The sequence below is a fragment of the Myotis yumanensis genome, unplaced genomic scaffold (genome assembly GCF_028538775.1).
Source record: "Myotis yumanensis isolate MYYU_CA2020_CCGP unplaced genomic scaffold, mMyoYum1.0.hap1 SCAF_2, whole genome shotgun sequence".
Lineage (NCBI taxonomy): Eukaryota > Metazoa > Chordata > Mammalia > Chiroptera > Vespertilionidae > Myotis > Myotis yumanensis.
The window spans coordinates 152,839,307-152,858,735 of NW_027223753.1; the positions used below are offsets into that span (position 1 = coordinate 152,839,307).

Here is a 19,429-nt window from a genome sequence, read left to right on the forward strand (position 1 = left end):
TGAAGCTACTGTTGCAAATATAGTTTAATCTTGCAATAAATGGGTTCATGATTTATATATCTACTTAAAATATTTTCATTAGTCTACAGGACCTGTATATGCAATCTTATTGTCATATAGAATCTTGAGCAAATATTATATATTCATTATTCATATTTTTAATGACATCAAATATTGAACACTAAGTACTCAATAATTATTTCTGGATCATTTATTGCATAGAGAAATTTCTGTACTATGTTTCTGATAGGGTGATATGTAATTAAATCTTAATTTCTACTCCATATGTTAGAAATTCTTTTAAAACTGTAGTTTCACCTTTCTGGAATTCATATTAAATGTCTTATTCTAATCATTTCTGATATGAGCTGTTTTCTATATGCTTCCTGTTTTTACTACATTCTTAAAACAAAACGGAACATGGAAATTATTTTGTTATATGAATAACTACTTAATGTTTATTTTTTTATTTACTAGGAAAACTGAGAAGGATTTTTGTTTGCCTACATGTTAAAATCTTTGTCATGGGATATAACCATACATAGCAATGTTCTTAAGAATCAAAATAAAAGCCTTAAGTAAAATTCTTTTTCACCTTCAGAATGTGAAGAGCCTTGTGAACCTCTGGTGGCCACTAGCCAGTATGCCTGGCATCATGGTGACCATTTCATCTCATATGCTTGCAATCTTGATGGCTTTAGTATCTTTAGGGGTTGATGGAATCATTCTGAAAATAATTGTGGAATACGAAGGCTTTGTCTGCATTTCCAATTCGGTTAAATTTGAAGTTTCATTATTCCTTAATTGAATTAAGTTTTAACAGTTTCTCCTAAAAATCAGCTTGAAGCTTTTGACAATAAGAAATTCAATGCTGAATAGTAGCCCTTTATAATGCATAAGTCTGTATAAAAATGTGTTTTAAATTATCGCTTGATAAAAGATAAGCCAGTGTCATTTATGAATTCTGGCTCCGTACACATCCTGCATGGATTGCAATGAGCACAAAAACTTGGGAAAATTGGAAGTGGATTTGAGCTCTTGTAAAACAGTCACCTGAGCTCTTAAGGGGCCATCTTTAAGAAGCACCAGATAGCTTAAGCATGTGATCTTAGTCCCCCACTCTACCTGCAGAGGACAGTCCCCAGCATATATTTAAAATGTACTTCATCCAAGTTGGTTATAAATAAGCTTAAAGCACTCTATAAAGAATTGGCAAAATCCCCATGGATACTGTGAAAATAAAAGGAAACAATGAAAAGATATAATTATTTTAGCCTTCAATGTAATTAATTTATGATTGAGGTCATTTTCTCTCAAACGAATTCAAGTGTCTCCAAACACAGGTCAATGTTTGAGCAGGCTGATGGGAGAAAAGACCTATTTGGTTTCAGTTTGCCTATGTTCATATTCATTTCTATATCATGATAAAATAAAATGTAGTATAAATCTTCACATCTGCAAAAGAGGATTCAAGCTGAGGCAGAAGGGCAAGTATTGTTGATTGGGAATAAGAAAACTTAACTATTCTTAAGTGTTCTTTTTTTTTAATTTCCTGTTCTATTCTTTCTATTAGAAAGAAACAAAATAGTTTCACCTAATTTCATGAATCAAATGCACCAAAAATATACAGCCAGAGTTACATAAAAGATCTAACTTTAACCTAATTCTTTTATAATTAGGACACTAAGAAAAAATACTGGTGTCTTCTCCCATGCCATGCAATAAGTACATGGCAGGTCTTATTCAGAGTTCTTTCTATTTCACAACTTTCTGATGCTGTTTGGATTTTCCTGAAGGACCTATGTACCATGTCATAATTTCATGTTAATTTTTATTGAAATTTCAGTGAGATAAAAAGAGATATAAGAAAAATTACTCTTAATTAACCAACTCTTCAACTCAGGCAATATTCCTATGTTCAATGGTCTAGTGGTTGACTGACCTATATGAGCTAGCATGCTCATAAAAATGTATGCATAGCAAAGTAGGGTTAATGTTCATATTGACTGCAGAGTCCTATATGTTTCAGCAGTTACCCTATGCCATCCTGAATCCAAGAGGCACTCTGTATTTTCCTGAAAGCCAGCCCAGCATGAAAATACTGTCTACCTTGTGGGAATAAGAGTATAGATGTACTCTTTGCTTAAGATTCACTAAGCAAACTGAACTTACCAAACAGATAAATTAGGGGGTGATTATTCACATTATAAAAGGATTCACCACAGGATGCTTTTAAATCATAAGCTGCTCAAGTGCATGTGAAATAAGTTGATATACCAGAGAGACCTGCTTCTTGGGATCTGTGCAAGATGCTGGGTCTTCCGCATACCCCAACTTAGAGATATTAAACTAGTTATTTAAATGACTATACTTCTACCTCTAAAATAATATGATTTTATTCTAAGATTCTAGGATTCTATGGTCCTATTCTCATAGCGCTGCTTAAATTTCATTACTAATTATGTTTGAATACTACCATTAAAATATTAACTTTTTATCTGAACATTTATATTAATCTGAGATTTCAAACAGCTTAACTGCATTATTTCCATGAAAGAGAATAAGCCTCTTAGATTCTATAGACAAGTCTCCCAGAAAATAAAAGCTGTTATAATAGCATAGAAAGGAACTTAGTGTTACTTTGGAGGTGATAACCCAAAGCCCTATTTTGACAGGTCAGCAGAATCCCACCCTCCTTCTGCCTGTGCTGCCCAGTTCATTCTCAGGCATCTTTGCTGAATCTCAGATCAGCCCTTTGGATAAACACTAATTCCAAGTTTGGATGGAATGCCAGGTTAATACAACAATCGATAAGTGTTCTTTTCCACAATAGTGAATCCAGGTTAAACTAGTTTGCTACCAAAAACCACCTCGTATGTGATATATATCATGTTCAGCAAATTTTATTACGGCCAGTGCTACTCATACTAGTATGTATTACTTATTGTTCATCTCTAGATTTAATAAAGGTGTGGTGACTAGTGTCAATAACAAAGCAGTTGTCTTCAAAGTATGTGATAATCTATTTTAACAAAGTAAATTTCACAAGGGGGCAAAGAGACAATCACCCCAAATTCACAAATGACAAAATCTTTGACATTTTGTAACTAAGCATAATTAACTTTTTTATAAATAAAAATGACATAATTATATTCCTAAAAGCTATAAAACATCTTTTTCTATTTCTAAAATTCTCTAAATTCAAAGTTAACATCTAAGTTTAATTAACTGCTCTTAATTGCATGAAAAGCCATAATGTTTCAAATTTTAGATATTAAATCTGTGCATTGAATGAACCGCCCCTCTCCACTTAGATGTGAACATTCCCATTTCTACATAAAAACAGATGTTCTGGTTTGATATTGATGTATAGCATCTGTCTGATCAGGTGAAAAGATGACAACATATTTCAGGATATATACAATTTCATAAAATTAGGGTGGCCTTTAAATAATTCTGCTTAAATAATATTTGTCTCATTCTATCTGTAGCCCTTGCATTGTGAAGAGAAGCTTAATGCTTAAGTAAATATTTGAGTAAAAAGGATATGAGATTTATATTCTGGAAGGTATAAATCTTAGGAAAATCAAAGAAATGAAATTAGAAAATAGTCTGGCCCATATATTGATTTATTGAAAAACCATTTCAATATTGCTCGGATTGTCTAATACTAACATTGCTATGCCAGCTTTGTTTTGGTGAATGTTTGCATAGTGACTCTAGTTGTGTTATATAAAATGCTCAGCAGAAACACTCATTTTCACATATATTACATTATATATGTGCAAAGTTGTCCCTTAATATTCAACACTGTTGCCTTTGAGAAACAGAATTTATATAATTTTCATTAAAAGGATTAAAGCAACACTTCATAGCACTTTAAGCGTCCCTAAAAACTGTTATCAACTGAATTAGAACCTTATAGATAGGTATCGTTAACCCAGTTTACAAATAAAATAATCATAAGACAAAGAAAGGTTAAAATGAGTTGCATAAGGTCAACAACTTACTAGTGGAATTAAGCCGGAATCTGAACTTAGACCTTCTATATTGGAATCTCAGTGCTCTTTCTATTACTCCCAAAGCAACCTTGCTAATATACATATTAGACTACACTTATAAACTAAGGGTAAAGGAAATCCACCATCTCTGTGTATGCTACAGAAAGCTACTAAAAACACCATCCCATCAATAACCTCAGCTATATTCTAAAGTATTTAAATCATGAAAAGTTAAGGAATAACAGTGCTTAATTTGTGCCCCTCCAAATTTGTTAACCTTTTGAAATTTAAAATGAATTTCTAACTCCTGACTTATAAAACTTACCCTGAGAAAGGAAACTTATAACAAAACCAGAGACAAGCCCTTCCCATGGTGCCTATGACACCATGGATATACAAATCTGCCCCATTTTACAATACACAAAGAAGACTGGAATTCAGCTGTTATTAAAGATACAATAATAAACTGCTGGTGAGTCAGCCTCTTAGCCTCAGATTTACATTCCCACTGTCAGCAAGAGTTTTTAAGTTAAACATTATTTTTAAAGTAAAAAAAATTCAATAAACTGCATTTATATTACCAACAGAATGTGTTTTCATTGCTTTGGTGCTAAAATGTCTGATTCTTTTAGACTTTGCTCTCTTCTTTCTTTTCTCCATCTCTCAGTTCCCTCACACCAACCCCTGCCCCTTCTGCACACAATGTTCGTTCTCTCTCTCTCTCTCTCTGAGGCTTCAGAGAAGAGGACTGCACACCGCCTGAATGCCTGCACCTTCATGCTTCTGAGATTAAACCCAGACCCACCCATGGCATGGGTCCCACTCTTTGTCTGAAGGCAGCATCTGATTGAGTCAGCTATGAAGTTATGTATTATCAAACTGAACAGGAAGCCTGGATTTTTACTATTAGCATAAAAATGTATGATATTTGTATATTTGTATAAAAATGTCTAACAAACTCTCCACCCCAAAAAATAGTATCATCATATTTTCACCTTATTTTCTCATTCCACTCTTAAAGCCCAGTGAAAAGAAAATTGTTGTGGTCACGCCAAAATTTTTTTCCCATTTCCAGTTAAGGTCTAGTTTGGATAAAGCTAAGCAATAATTTTTAGTTTGTACTTAAAGATTCCAGTTATTGTTTACCTATAGATATCATTTGGACTAATGGGGGTCTTGGAGTGATACCTAAAGCTTACCACTTCATTGGCACTATGTTGTAGGTGTCAGGAGGGTTTCTGTAAAGCTGATTTTCTCCCAATACTGTTTTATTCCCAGAGGGAGTGAGCAAGATGGAAGGGTTCTTTTTCCTCAAAATAAGGCTTATAGCATTGACCAGGACATTTAAATTTATCCTTACAATTCTTAACTTGATCTCCCAGGAACAGCTTTTATAGATTTAGATATTTTTTGTCATAAAGAATTCTATTTATTTCTCAGCAGCTGGTGTCAAAAAAGTTGTTGTTGTGTTTTTTTAATATTCCTTTTAAATAAATAAAATCTGTTTTCATATTGTGTAAAATTAGTTTTGCCTGCTGCGAGTTTGTGGCATTATGAAGTGATCATTTCTTCCCATGAATTATTTAAAGTGAGGATATCAAAATCTGATGGAACAATGCAATGCACTATATCATACAATTTAATTTTATAATATGCCAGCTCACAAGTATCTCCCAATGCACAGCAGTTACAATACACTGGCTCCGAATTAGCTGATCAACTCTATGCCCCTCAGTTTCATAGTATCTGAGAGTCAATTCTAAATTTTTCAGTGGACTAGAGAATCACTCCATACTTGTCAGCACATAGATATCTAAAGATATTTTTGCTAGCTACTCGTGCAGGGCACTGATGTTCAACTAGCCTAGATAGTATTTACCTTGGAGTTTTTTTATTCTCTTAAGACATAGATTTTGACTGTTGTTCACCCTCTCATGGCAAAATGCTGTTGGAATTATTAGCATTTTCTCTGTAATTTTCTGATCACTTTGTCTTATTAGACAAATGCATGTATGTAACCATAATTACTCTCACTACTTATTACAGAAGAAGGAAAACAATGATCCACTCAAATTACCCACTGCATTCACAGGACTTACAGCAACACTGCTACAAACTTCTAAGGTGAGTGGAGTGCCATGAATGTATTACTAATGACTATAGAAAGGTGTGATTAAAGTTATAACAAAGTCTAAATCAAGGAGAGAGCAAAAGTTACCTTGTATTTGATACTTGTTATAATAAGTGATAAGCAAAATACTACACTGATTTTTTCCCTCAGTGGAATTTGCAGCACTCTGTAAAAGAAATTATGTCTGATTAACTCACTATATTGAAGGGATGGAGTCAATGTGTCTATTCAAGTATTCAAATAGCCTGTGACAAAATTCCACCGTAAAGATTTTATAAAAATAAAATTCATGAGGAAACAAGATATATGGGATGTTAGAGGTTGTTTTCGAAGCAAGACACTTGGTCAAAGCACAGAAAAGAGATTAATGGGTGCTTCTCTTGATATTTCTACATATCACAGACTAACATAACACATCCAGAATAAACTGATTCCATAACACCCACTTCACCACCTCCACCTGCAATTAAACTGTACTTATTTCCTCTGAAGGTACCACCATCAACTCAGTTGATCATGCCAAACATTAGGAGCCTCCAAATTCCTTTTGCCTCATCCAACACATCTAATCTACCAATAATCCCCATTAAATCAACCCCAAAAGTACATTTAAACCCAACCATTTCTTACCATTTCTGCTATCACCAACCTCAGTCATAATTATCTCTTATTTGCTCTCCTGATTGATTTCTCTGCTTCCATTCTTGCCTCTTACAATCCATTTTCTAAACAGAAGCCAAAAGGTCTTGAAATCAAGGCAGATCATATCATTCCCTTGTATAAAATCTACAAAGTATATATGTTGCAATAAGAATAAAATTCAAACTCAAAGCTATGCCCCAAAAGTCCCTCCATTATCTGTTCCTGCCCACCTCTCTGATCTCAATTCTCCTACTCTCTTCCCTTGCTCATTGTGCTTCTGCCTCAGTGGCCTATGACATCCCTCAAACAAACCAAGCCAATTTCTGCCATCCATAGTCTGGCTCTCTCTTCTGCTTGTATTGTCCTGCCCCTATATCTTCACAAGACTGGCTCCTCCTTATTCTTAGTTTAAACACTGCCTTCACAGAGATTTGTGGTTAGCACAGAAAGGAAAACTATGTCTTTCAACCTATCTACTGAAGTCTCCATTTGCAACCAAATTGGCAGGATGGATCATAGCATTAGTTAAGCCACTCCAAAAGCATGAGGAGCATCCCTGTAAGAATAGTATCATTCTTGTCCTATTATTGACAGAGTGCCTTACACTCACTGTCTAATGGAGAATTAGCATTAACCAGCCAGAGCACTTTGACTACTAAGTATGCGGACAATATATTTACTATTTTGAGACCAAAACAGTTCCTACAATATCCAGTGTAGAGTTGAATGGTGTCTTTCTAAAAGATATGCCCACATTTTAATTGCCAGAACCTGTGAACATGACCTTATTTGGAAAAAGGGGTCTTTGCAGATTAACTACCCTGAGGTAATATACTAACAACCCAGAACAACTAATTGTTTCACAGAGAGGTAATGGATTGGAGTAGAAAGAACATTTAAGCAAGACACATTGAGATTTAAACATGCGCTTTCTCTATACAAATTGTGAAATGAAACATCAAGCTACTTTATATCTCTGATCTCCAGGTTCCTCATTAGTAAAATGATGGTAAGTAAAGTACCTCATTCACTCTAAGCATTCCAACAGCAGAATATTATTCTGCTCAATATTCAATACTCGATTAACCTGCTAATAATAAAGTCAAAGTGTGCCACATATCTATAAAAGTTAAACACTGTTGTTTTTCTTGAGAATCAACATTTTAGGAAGGTATTAGTTAGAGCGTAAGAGATTGATTAATGTGGAAACTGGTTGTGCAATACAAAATATTTCAATAAACCTTTATTTCAAATCGAGTATTCATACCATTTTAAGCCATGGCACCACAGTCAGGTCAGGTTCCTTTACTGTCTCATTTTTAATATCCTCCCTAGTTTCTTATAGACAAATAGTGGAAAAGCAATGCCAGAGTATTACTAAATAATATTTGCATCTTGCTTGGATTTAAGACAGCTAGATAGAGAAGCAAAAATTGTGATAACAGAATTTTCCTAAATGTTTGTCTAAGAAAATTGACAACAGCATAATAATCTCTAGGACAGAGTTGTCAAATTCATACCATTCATGGACACCTTCAATTATCCCTGACATTAAGGCAGAGAAAAATAAAATAAAAGAAGTTCTAACAATAATTTCCTAGAGGAAAAATAGAATCATGCATTCTAGGTATTTCACATCCTAGAATAAATCTTTCATGCCAAAAAATTGAGACTACTGAGAGCTAGTCAAAATATAACAAAAAACAAAAGTGAAATAATTTTTTTTCTTTTTTTAAAAAATATACTTTATTGATTTTTTTACAGAGAGGAAGGGAGAAGGATAGAGAGTTAGAAACATCGATGAGAAAGAAACACCAATCAGCTGCCTCCTGCACACCCCTTACTGGGGATATGCCCACAATCAAGGTACATGCCCTTGACCGGAATCGAACCTGGGACCCTTCAGTCCGCAGGCCGACACTCTATCCACTGAGCCAAACTGGTTAGGGCGAAAGTGAAATAAACTTTCAAGAATTGCTGTTTTTTGGGTTTTTTTTTTTCTAAGGACAAAGTGAGCAAATATTGCAAAAAATAAAACATGAAAGTGGAAAAATGTAATATATTAGCTATATCATTATTGTGGCTGGTAAAATTTATGTATTTATTCATTCACTCAACAAATATTTATTAAATACCTAGTCAATATCAGGCAGTGTGTTAAGCACTAAAAATACAGCCTTGAATGAGGTATACCATTCCCCATCTTAAAAGAGATGTAGGCAAAACAATCAAATTTTTAAAAGGCTTACACTCTCAGTGTACAATGTAAGGCAATTCTAATAAATCAAGGAATTAGGAAAGGCATCCAGAAAAAATGAACTTTAAGTTGAGACTTGCTAAGTTTTTTTCAGTGTATCTGAGCAGAAGGGGGCGGGGGGCGGGGGGGGGGAGAAATAGAGTGGTATTCAAAACAAAGAGAAGAGGTGCAAAGACCAGAAATGAGCATGAGTGTGGTGCACTGAAGGTACAAAAAAAGTTCAGTACAACTGGCACATAAATGCTAGGGAAAGTGATCCAAATCAGGCTAGACAGGGGCCAGGTTGTAAGATTAATATTAAGGACATCAGGAGAATGTAGCAATAATTTGGTGAGATAAGATGGTACCATAGACTAGAGTAGTAGCTTTGGTATGGAGAGGAGTGAACAGATATAAACATACTTAGGAGGAAAATCAAAAGGATTAAGAGATTGAATAAATGTATCACAGTAATTAATATGAATAAGGAAATTTAATGCCAAATTTCTAATATAAACTATTGTGTGGAAACATGGGTGGTAAGAGCATGTTTGGAGGGAAGAGTATGAGTTTAGTTTGGGACATAGAGTTTGGGGTGTCTATGGCGCATTCAAGAAAAGGTCTGGAAGGCAGTGAACAGAGATAAGTATGAGCTGAAGAAAATAATGTGGTGGTTATCCATATGAAGGTACTAATCAAACTATGGGACTAAATGAGATTGACCAGGGGAATTTTTAACCCCCTTCATAACAAACCCTTACATGTCTATAGCAATTCAACATTTACTCTTAACATACATTCTGTCTTTTGGCTCTCAAACAAGATTATGGGATAAGCAGTGTGGGCAGTATAACTCTTTACAGATCATAATCTAAGTTCCAAAAAGTCAGGCCTGAGGTAATTGCACATTAATGGTAAGACTAGAACTTGGGCCTCTTTATTTCCAGCTTAGTTTCTTTCCATACACTATTCTCATGCATCAGAGACTTATAGCTTCTTCCTTAATGTTAGCCTGGGAAATAGCCGAGGTGTTATCTGTAAAGGTGTTAATCTTTGTGCACATATGGTATCAAAACCTCCCTTCCTTCTACTCTTTCTAAAAATCAATGAAAAAATATCCTCGAGTGAAGATTAGAAACAATGATGATGATGATAATAATAATAATAAATAAAGTAGTCTTAAATGCAAAGGCATGTTCAATTCTTATTATGTGACCTAATATAAAAGTTTATTGATAAAAGGACCCAAATGTATTAAGTTATCTGTTAAAGAGCCTGGTGTACTTTTCCTGAAGACAATTCTTTTCTCCAAAACCTGTGAGTTTGAAATTCTGTAGAACTTAAATGTAAAGCAATAAGTCCACTACCCATCTCTATCCCCTACCTCCTCAATAACTCCAATCCTACTAGTATATGAATCCCTGTAAATAAATCAAAGCTGCTGAATTCTCGAAAACTTCAATTGTGCCAATTATGAATAAGCCTCAGGATGGATTGCAACCAGCAGCTTCCCCAAAACCATTATCTGCAACTATAATCCATTATTTTTTCTTTCATAATTAATTTTTCTAAGTAGGTCAGTACTATTCGTTTTATTTAAGTGCTGTTCCAGCAATCCCATTTCCCCAACAAACAAAGTTAACTGTAACTATATACATATTTTCTATTAAATACACCAAAACATTTTTACATTATGCAAAACACTAAATTAGGCAGTGAAAGGCTTTTCTAATAAGTAGTAAGGTAATGTACTATATTGGTCTTCATTTGCACATGTCTTGACTACATGGTTTGGTGGGATCTTATAAGCACCTGGGACTTCCAGATATGTGAGAGCCTAAATAAATTATCTCCCCAACACCACCACCACCACCAAAAAATAGCTTATTTTCATGGATTTTAGCATCTAAATCACTAGGAACAATTACCAGAGATGTAGGTAGGTGGATAGATAAATACACAATATTATAATTATACATATCATATAGCATATAATATCTGCTACATGTATAACTATATAGACCTACATTACATGTGGTGTGCATTTGTATGTGTTTGTATGAAATAAAAACTCAATCCATTGGAACACAGGAGATAAAATAGTCAAGTCACCAACAAAATTCACCACATTGATGCACTTCAGTCTTCAGAGAGCCGCTCAAGCCTAGTCAAAGCCTCCAGATTCTCCATTTAGACACAATTCTAAAATCTTTGGGCATGTGCTTTCCCATGCACAACAGATGAAACACTGAGAATTTGAGAGTGCAGATGAGCCTGTGGTCGATACTGGCTGCAAGCAGTCTGATGTAGGAAGAAAAGAGAGCTCTAACAGGGCCCATTCAGGCTCTTTCCTAGTAACCCCCAGAGGGGGCTCTGAGGCTGGTTAAGAGGAGGCGTAGTGGACATAGGCAGCATTTCTTGGGTGAAGGGTAATTAATCTGGATCTAGTTCCTTTGGATGAAACCTTTGAGAGTTAACTAACAAGGGGATATGGATCCAACAAGAGAATAATGGTGAATATGAATGCTTTATTTTGTTATATAATGGTAGTTAAATTTTAAGTGATTGCTTGGTTCCCATGAATTTTTACCATAAGGTATTTGTAAACCATACTGAGTGAATTCAACACTGTGTAATTTTAAACCATTTTTGACACTATAAATTAACCAAATCTCTCTGAGAAGATAAGACCTTGCATTTCTCATAAAGGAAAATGCCACCACAAGTATACCTCCAGTAGTCTGCAACATCCCCTGTGCTGTCACCAGAGTTTTTAATTCAAACATATACTTTTGACCTAAAAATTATAAAAAGTTCAAGAAACTGAATGATTACCCCACAGTTGAAAGCATATTCAGAGATATGAGATAGGGAAGTTTCATGTAACTCAAGCAAATGGTTTTGGTATTCTCACCAAAGGATAGCTTCTTCATGTGGGAGCCATCATTATAAAGGAATGTGATTGAATTTTCTAAACAAGTGTATTGCAACAGAGGCTCTAATAAGACTGCTATTTTTCATAGTGGTCATCCTGATAGAAACTCACACTAGAGATTACTTGAAAATTGAGGCATTGCCTTTAGAATTAATTCACTTAAAAAATAATAAAAAAAAAGTCTTTTTGCTTTAGTTACCCCTCCCCTCCACCACATGCCCCATATTACCCTATTTGAATGGCCCTCATTTACACTGATTAATGAAAGCCTCCTCCCAGAGATTGGTATCATGCCTATTTATCCTGAGCCTTGCTGGGGATGGGAGTTAGAGAGGGTTTATGGGAATTAAGAGTCTATTTTTGAGCACTGCATCTGTGAAGCATACCAAAGTCCTTTGGCCAAAAAACAATAAAAAATAAAGATTACCAAGCAACCCTTCTGGGACTTGGGAAAATTTTCAATAACCAAATGAAGGACTTTTAGAAATTGTATTCTTCTGAGGTTTGAGTGTGTGTTTTGAGCTTGGCTCTTAATGGAACTGCTCTTCTGGAATCTACTGCAGCCTTTGGTACCTGGAATTTGAGGGAAAATTCAGAGCTCAGCCTGGCAATTGTTCAGTAAGGCAATATATAAAGAACAACGACAGAAATTAAAGCACCTAGTCTAGGGTTTTGTGTACACTGTGGGCCTTTAGTAAGCATTTGTTGATTGATCAAATGTCTGACTCACTATTGATGTGAATAAACCACATACATCTTGCCATTAAAATAAAACAATCAAACCATATGATTTCACTCGTATGTGGGATATAAAACTAAATGAAACAAATGAACAAATAAGAAAAACAAGCAAAAGCTCTATATAGACATGGACAACAGTATGGTGGTTACCAGAGAGAAGGTGGGTGGGAGGGATGGTAAATCCTAAAGGGCATCAAATATATGGAGACAGAAGATGATTTGACTTTGGGTGGTGAGCACACAATGCAATATACAGATGATATATCAGAGAATTGTACACTTGAAACCTATATAATTTTACTAACCAATGTCACCCCAATAAATTTAATTAAAAAGAAAAAATAAATAGAGCAATTGACACAAATACTTTCTAACTTCTCAGAAGTAAAGTAGTGAATTAGCAGAACCACCCTCACCCTTCCTAATCCCCATTCACTCCAAACCAATTCAAAGGAAGAGATAGAATATGAAGAGAAAATGAACATAAGAAAAACAATTAGCCAATGCACTCTGCAAAGTCTGTAACATAATCTAGAATGACAGCATAGCCATTGTTCAGGCTGCCAGAGCCCTGCATGTTTGCTCGCTCACAGAGGTCCTGGGAGAATAATAAACTAAGCAGGTTAGATGTAGACTGATGCCTCCACACCACCACCATCTCACACTACATGCACACTGTTCTGAGCAAATGCAGGCAGGTAAACCCAGAGAATGGGCACTCCATCTTGGTGGGAAGGGAAGAGGTTGTCAACAAACAGGGCCTGTTTATTATTTAACAGTTGGTATGGCTAGAGGCCTGGCAGTGCTATACAGCATTCTCGTTTTCAGTGAAAGTCAGCCTGATTATGAGAGCCTTTGAGCCAAATCGTGTTTACCACTGTCTGTGAGAACCTCAGTGACCCCAACAGACATGGAAATTCTTACAATAACTCTCATCCAAACACAGAATATCCTTCCTGAGATGGAGGTAGGGCCTCCATGTGCTGAAATCTTGTCTGATCAAGTGCTCAATGTCTCTATGTGTCCTACTTGCTTTTCTCCTGCTCAACACCAGTCATTCCTCTCTAACGATATAGTTCCTGCTCCTCTGCTTTTGGTTACTTTAATATGGGACCTACACTAACCAACTAATGTGGGAATCACCATCTACTAATATTGTTTATGCTGTCCTGCATGCTTTGGCTTTCCAGCAAAAGAATCTACTGCCCAGGATGGCTACCTCCTACTTCACCAGAACTGCCTCTGATGTCTTTCCTCTGCCAATGTGGGCCACAGGGGGATGCCTTCCTACAAATCCAATCAGCAGGATAATGTGCTGCTAGCACGAGAGTGGACCTTAATGACAAAGGGCCCTGCTTGGCGGTCACCCCATTAACTGTGATTTGATTGTTGTGCCCCAATAGAACACGTCTTCAAAACCACCGACGGCACCAGCCCAACCTAACATCTGTAGAGAAAGTGGTCATGTTAGATTCACATATTTCCAAAATATTAAATTTAATATAAAAATATAAAAATGAGATAGTATTGAGATCGTTACTAGCTTCCTAGAAAAGCACTAACTGTGCTTTTGGAAAAATAGGCTAAGGTCAGAGCACATGAGACAATCTTGGTAACCAGACAAGCAAGATAATCTAATCATTTCCTTTGAAATTCAGCATAAATCAACATTTCTTTAAAGCATAAGATCCTTGGCTTTTATCTTCCATATATAACCAAAGCAGCCTTTGATATTTATGTGACTCTATACAACTGTTTATAAATTTGAGATAAAATTGGCTCGATATAAGCTAGTTCAATATTTTAAAACTTACTTGTACCTTGGATACACTTTATGATCATGAGTATAACACCAAAATACTTTCTACCAATGAAGATAAAGGCACAGCACACTATGTCTTACTGGCAACTATATATATTAATTTTTGCATTTTTGTTTTCTAATTGACAGTTGATATTTATATGCTGAAATATCAACATACTGCTTGTTTTTCCTTAATAATCTCTCAACTTTAAACACCACTGAAAGAGAACAACATATGCTGAGTATAGTTAAATAAAATCATGACTTTATATTTTTTATTTTATTGTGTTTTTTAAAGAAAGTTGTTTTCCATGGGTCATAGATTATACATAATAAATAAAACTTTACAAAAACAGAGAAAGTATAAAAAAATAATTTCTACTCAGGATGAAATTAATCCCTAGTTCAGTTTAATCACTTCCTCTACTAACCAGAGGATACTTAGTAAACCACCCCAAATTAAGGAAGTTAATTCTAAAATCAAGAGGCTTCTCCCAAAGCACCCCTGCATATATGGACACTCATAACTACCAGTTAAAAGCAAAGCAATGGATCCAATCATAGGTACGTAAGGAGAAAAGTGCTATTTCAGCGATGACCAAAATGTGAACAAGGATTTTTCACGATGAGTAGATTAAAGTGTTTAACTGTGCTAAGCTACTTCTCAGCTAGTAGGAGACATCACTAATAGTTCACACTTGTGAAGAAATTACTGTGTGCTAGGCACTTTTCTAAGAGCTTTATATGTATTCATTTAATCCTCAGAACAAGCCTATAAAGTAAGTACTATTATTTTCTCCATGTTACAGATGAGGAAACTGAGGCAAGAGAGGTCAAGTAACTTGCCCAAGGCAGAAGGTAATGGTAATCACCGTATTCTACTTCTCTCAATAATGATCATTCCATCTGAGGACTGTGTTTAATTTAAAGCTATGTGGTCCCTCAGGCTGTAAAATGGTAGAGGTGAAGCAATTTAAAATTATCTAGCACATGGCTCTAGAACTCCAGTGAAGGGAGGAGGTTTGGGAAGACTGTGAAGCCTCAACATTTTGTGGATAGGTATACTTTTCTGGGAAAAAGAATATCTCAGTTGAGAGATTAAAAAAATAAAGCAACACATGTAAATGTTACATATTATAAGCAAACTAGAGGCCCGGTGCACAAAATTCGTGCACTGAAGGGGGGGGAACCCCTCAGCCTGGCCTGTGCCCTCTTGCAGTCCAGGACCCCTGGGGGGATATCCGCCTGCTGGCTTAGGCCTGATCAGACATCAGCCGGCACTCAGACATCCCTCTCCCAGTCTGGGTCTCTCCCAGTCTAGGACCCCTCACTCCTTACTGCCCACCTGCAGCAGAGGTGGGAGAGGCTCCTGCCACCGCCACTGCGCTCGCCAGCCTGAGCCCGGCTTCTGGCTGAGCAGCGCTCCCAATGAGAGCGCAATGACCACCAGGGGGCAGCTCTTGAATTGAGCATCTGCCCCCTGGTGGTCAGTGCTCATCATAGTGACTGGTCATTCTGCTGTTTGCATATTAGGGTTTTATTATATAGGACTAGTGGCCTGGTGCACAAAATTCATGCACATAAAAAGGGAATTAATTAGAGGAAATATTTTAACATTGCTATTTGCCCTTTCTCTATAACAGAAGTGTCAGAGATGAAAGAAAATTAGTAAAATGTACAAGAAAATATGCCTCTTGTCAGAGTCTGGGGTGCACCATGGGACCCAGAGTCAAGTCCCCGCCCACCCACATGCACTTCGAAATTACAGGAGACCCAGACCCAGCCGGCCCCATCCCCATTGGGCAAGACCCAGACCCAACCGGCCTCACCACCATCAAGCCCCTCCAGGCACATGAGACCAGCCTCAGTTTCCCCAGCCCAGCGCTGAGTAGGGGGCACAGTCCCAGGTCCCACATCAAGTCCCGCTGGGCAGGGGTGCAGCCTCAGGTCCCCCGTCAAGCCCCGCTGGGTGGGGGGGCACGGCCTCAGGTCCCCCAGCCAGGTGCCGGGGTGGGGGAAACAGCCCCAGGTCCCGTCAAGCCCAGCTGGGCGGGGGGTGCAGCCTGAGGTCTCCTGGCCAGGTGCTGGGGTGGGGGGTGTGGCCTGAGGTCCCCTGCCCCAGCCAGGCGCCATGCAGCCTCAGGTCCCTGCTGTTCGGTCATTACATGATGGCATCCTGACCAATTTGCATATTATCCTATTGTTAGATAGACTAGAGGCAAGGTGCACAAAAATTTGTGCACTCAGGGGGGTCCCTCAGCCCAGCCTGTGCCCTCTCGCAGTCTGGGACCCCTCAAGGGATGTCCACCTGCTGGCATAGGCCCGTTCCCTGGGGGATTGGGACTAAGCGGGCAGTCAGACATCCCTCTGGCAGCCCGGGAGCCTTCAGGGGATGTCCACTTGCCAGCGGGGAGCAGGCCTAAGCTGCAGTTGGACATCCTTAGCGCTGCTGAGGAGGAAGGAGAGGCTCCCACCACCACCGCTGTACTGGCAGCCATCAGCCTGGCTTGTGGCTGAGCAGAGCTCCCCCTGTGGGAGTGCACTGACCACCAGGGGGCAGCTCCTGCATTGAGCGTCTGCCCCCTGGTGGTCAGTGTGTGTCACAGTGACCAGTCATTCCTAGTCGTTCTGCTGTTAGGGTCAATTTGCATATTACCCTTTTATTATATAGGATAGAGGCCTGGTGCATGGGTAGGGGCTGGCTGGTTTGCCCTGAAGGGTGTCCAGGATCAGGGTGGGGGTCCCGCTGGAGTGCCTAGCCAGCCTGGGTGAGGGGCTGAGGGCCGTTTTCAGATGGGCCACACCCCCTTCAGGGTGGGGGTCCCCGCTGGAGTGCCTGGCCAGCCTGGGTGAGGGGCTGATGGCTGATTGCAGGCTGGCCACAGCCCCTTCAGGGTGGAGGTCCCCACTGGGGTGCCTGGCCAGCTTGGGTGAGGGGCTGAGGGCTGTTTGCAGGCTGGCTACAGCCCCTTCACGGTGGGGGTCTCCTCTGGGGTGCCTGGCCAGCCTGGGTGAGGGGCTGATGGCTGTTTGCAGGTTGGCCACGGCCCCCAGCCACCCAAGCTCCCAGTAGAGGCTGGCTGGAAGCAGGTATCTGGGGTTTATTCATCTTCTATAATTGAAACTTTGTTGCCTTCAGCGGAGGCCAGAGTTGGCCAGGGCAGGCGGGAAGCTTGGCTTCCTCCATCGCCGGGGCAACCAAGCCTCCTGCTTGCTCCAGCTTCATGGCTGCCAGCCGCCATCTTGGTTGGGTTAATTTGCATATAGTTGCTCTGATTGGTTAGTGGGCGTGGCTTATGGCACAGCAAAGGCATGGTCAATTTGCATGTTTCTCTTTTATTAGATTAGACTAGAGGCCCGGTGCACAAAATTCATGCATGGGTAGGGTCCCTAGGCCTGGCCGGCGATCAGGGCCAATCAGGGCATTCTGGTTGCCGGCCAGGGCATCCCTACCACAACTGCCAGCCAGGGCCTTCCTTCGTTCCCCGCTGCCCCCTGGTGGTCAGCGCACATCATAGCGAGCGATAGAACTCCCGGTCTCCGGGTTGAACTCCCAAGGGAACACTTTGCATATTAGCCTTTTATATATATAGATGGTAGAAGAACCAAGCCTAGAAACCAGGTTCCTTTCATTATCCTCTCAGTGCTACCCTCAGGTGTCTAGCCTTCGAGGCAGAAGATCCGGAGTGGACACAGAAATGATCTGTACCTCTCTACCTGGCTCCCAAAACTCAGTAAAGCAGAGCAATGAGGCAGATGTCCACTGATACAAACAGAACAGAAATTCTAGTGGAGTCTATTCCTGGCTACTCAGGGTTAATGAGAAAAAGTTGTGGACACATTACAGACATAAGAAGAAAAAATTGTTTACAAAGTTGACTGATTCATTTATTTAGCAAATACAAACACACACACACACACACACACACACCTTACTTACTTATTTACTGGTAGCCCTAAAACTTTTATAAATTTAATTATATTTATCTTTGCTCTTTTATGGTAATTTATATTTACATAGAAATCATCCATTGTGTCAAAAAATGTTTAATTTATACATATACTAGTATATACGTATCCATTATAATTATTTTCATTTCCTTTTATTCTATGTTTACTTCCCCATTTGGATTTCTAATTTTGTGCATTTGTGGGCTTTCTCATTTTGATAATTAAATCACATGATATTGATTTATTTATTGTTTTGTTATTCCCTTTGAAAAAAACCAACTTTTTATTTTATTAGTGTCTCTCTTTCATTTTTTAATGCTGGTTTTATTTTTATCAATTCTTTCTGCTTAGAAGATTTTTTTTTCCTTTTAACTTACTTCTTGAGATAAATGCTAATTTATTTATCATTATTTTACTGTAACATTAGTATTAGTATATGGATTTTCTTCTGAATATTGCTTTATCTATACCCATATGTGCTTATTTTCTGTTAATTAGGTAATCTCTCTTAATTCAAAATTAATTTTAAAAGTTTAAAATTTGTAGGAGATATGATTTTAATTTTTTCTTTCCAATATTAATCTCTAACTCATTACACTTTGATAGAACATAGCCTGACTTTTCTCAAATGTTCTTTTGGCATCAGATTATTTTCTTAGATTTATTAACATTGCTAATTGTATTAGTGGACTTTCTAATAATCAACCATTTTAAATAGAAGCCTTTAGCCCTGTAATTACTGCTATAAAATACATGCTTGATCTTAATTCTGTATCTTATTTATATTATTTTTAAAATGTTTACTTTCTTTTCTAATCATTTGCTTTATTACTATGAATTTTTCTAATAGTTTGAAAGTTGTATCACAGATTATTAATTCTTCTATTGCAATGTTCCTCAAATGCAGCAGATATGTTAAAAATATAGATTTTAAGACGCACCCCTCAGTACCAAAAGATTTAGTAGATCTGGATTGAGATGCAGGCTA

At 37.8% G+C, this 19,429-nt stretch overlaps 1 protein-coding gene across 3 annotated transcripts in view; it reads right to left on the bottom strand.

The window, feature by feature from the left end:
• Positions 1 to 19,429, bottom strand: part of ZBTB20 (zinc finger and BTB domain containing 20) — an 862,593-nt gene that overhangs the window by 554,901 nt on the left and 288,263 nt on the right. The gene's annotated exons all lie outside the window — the stretch shown is intronic.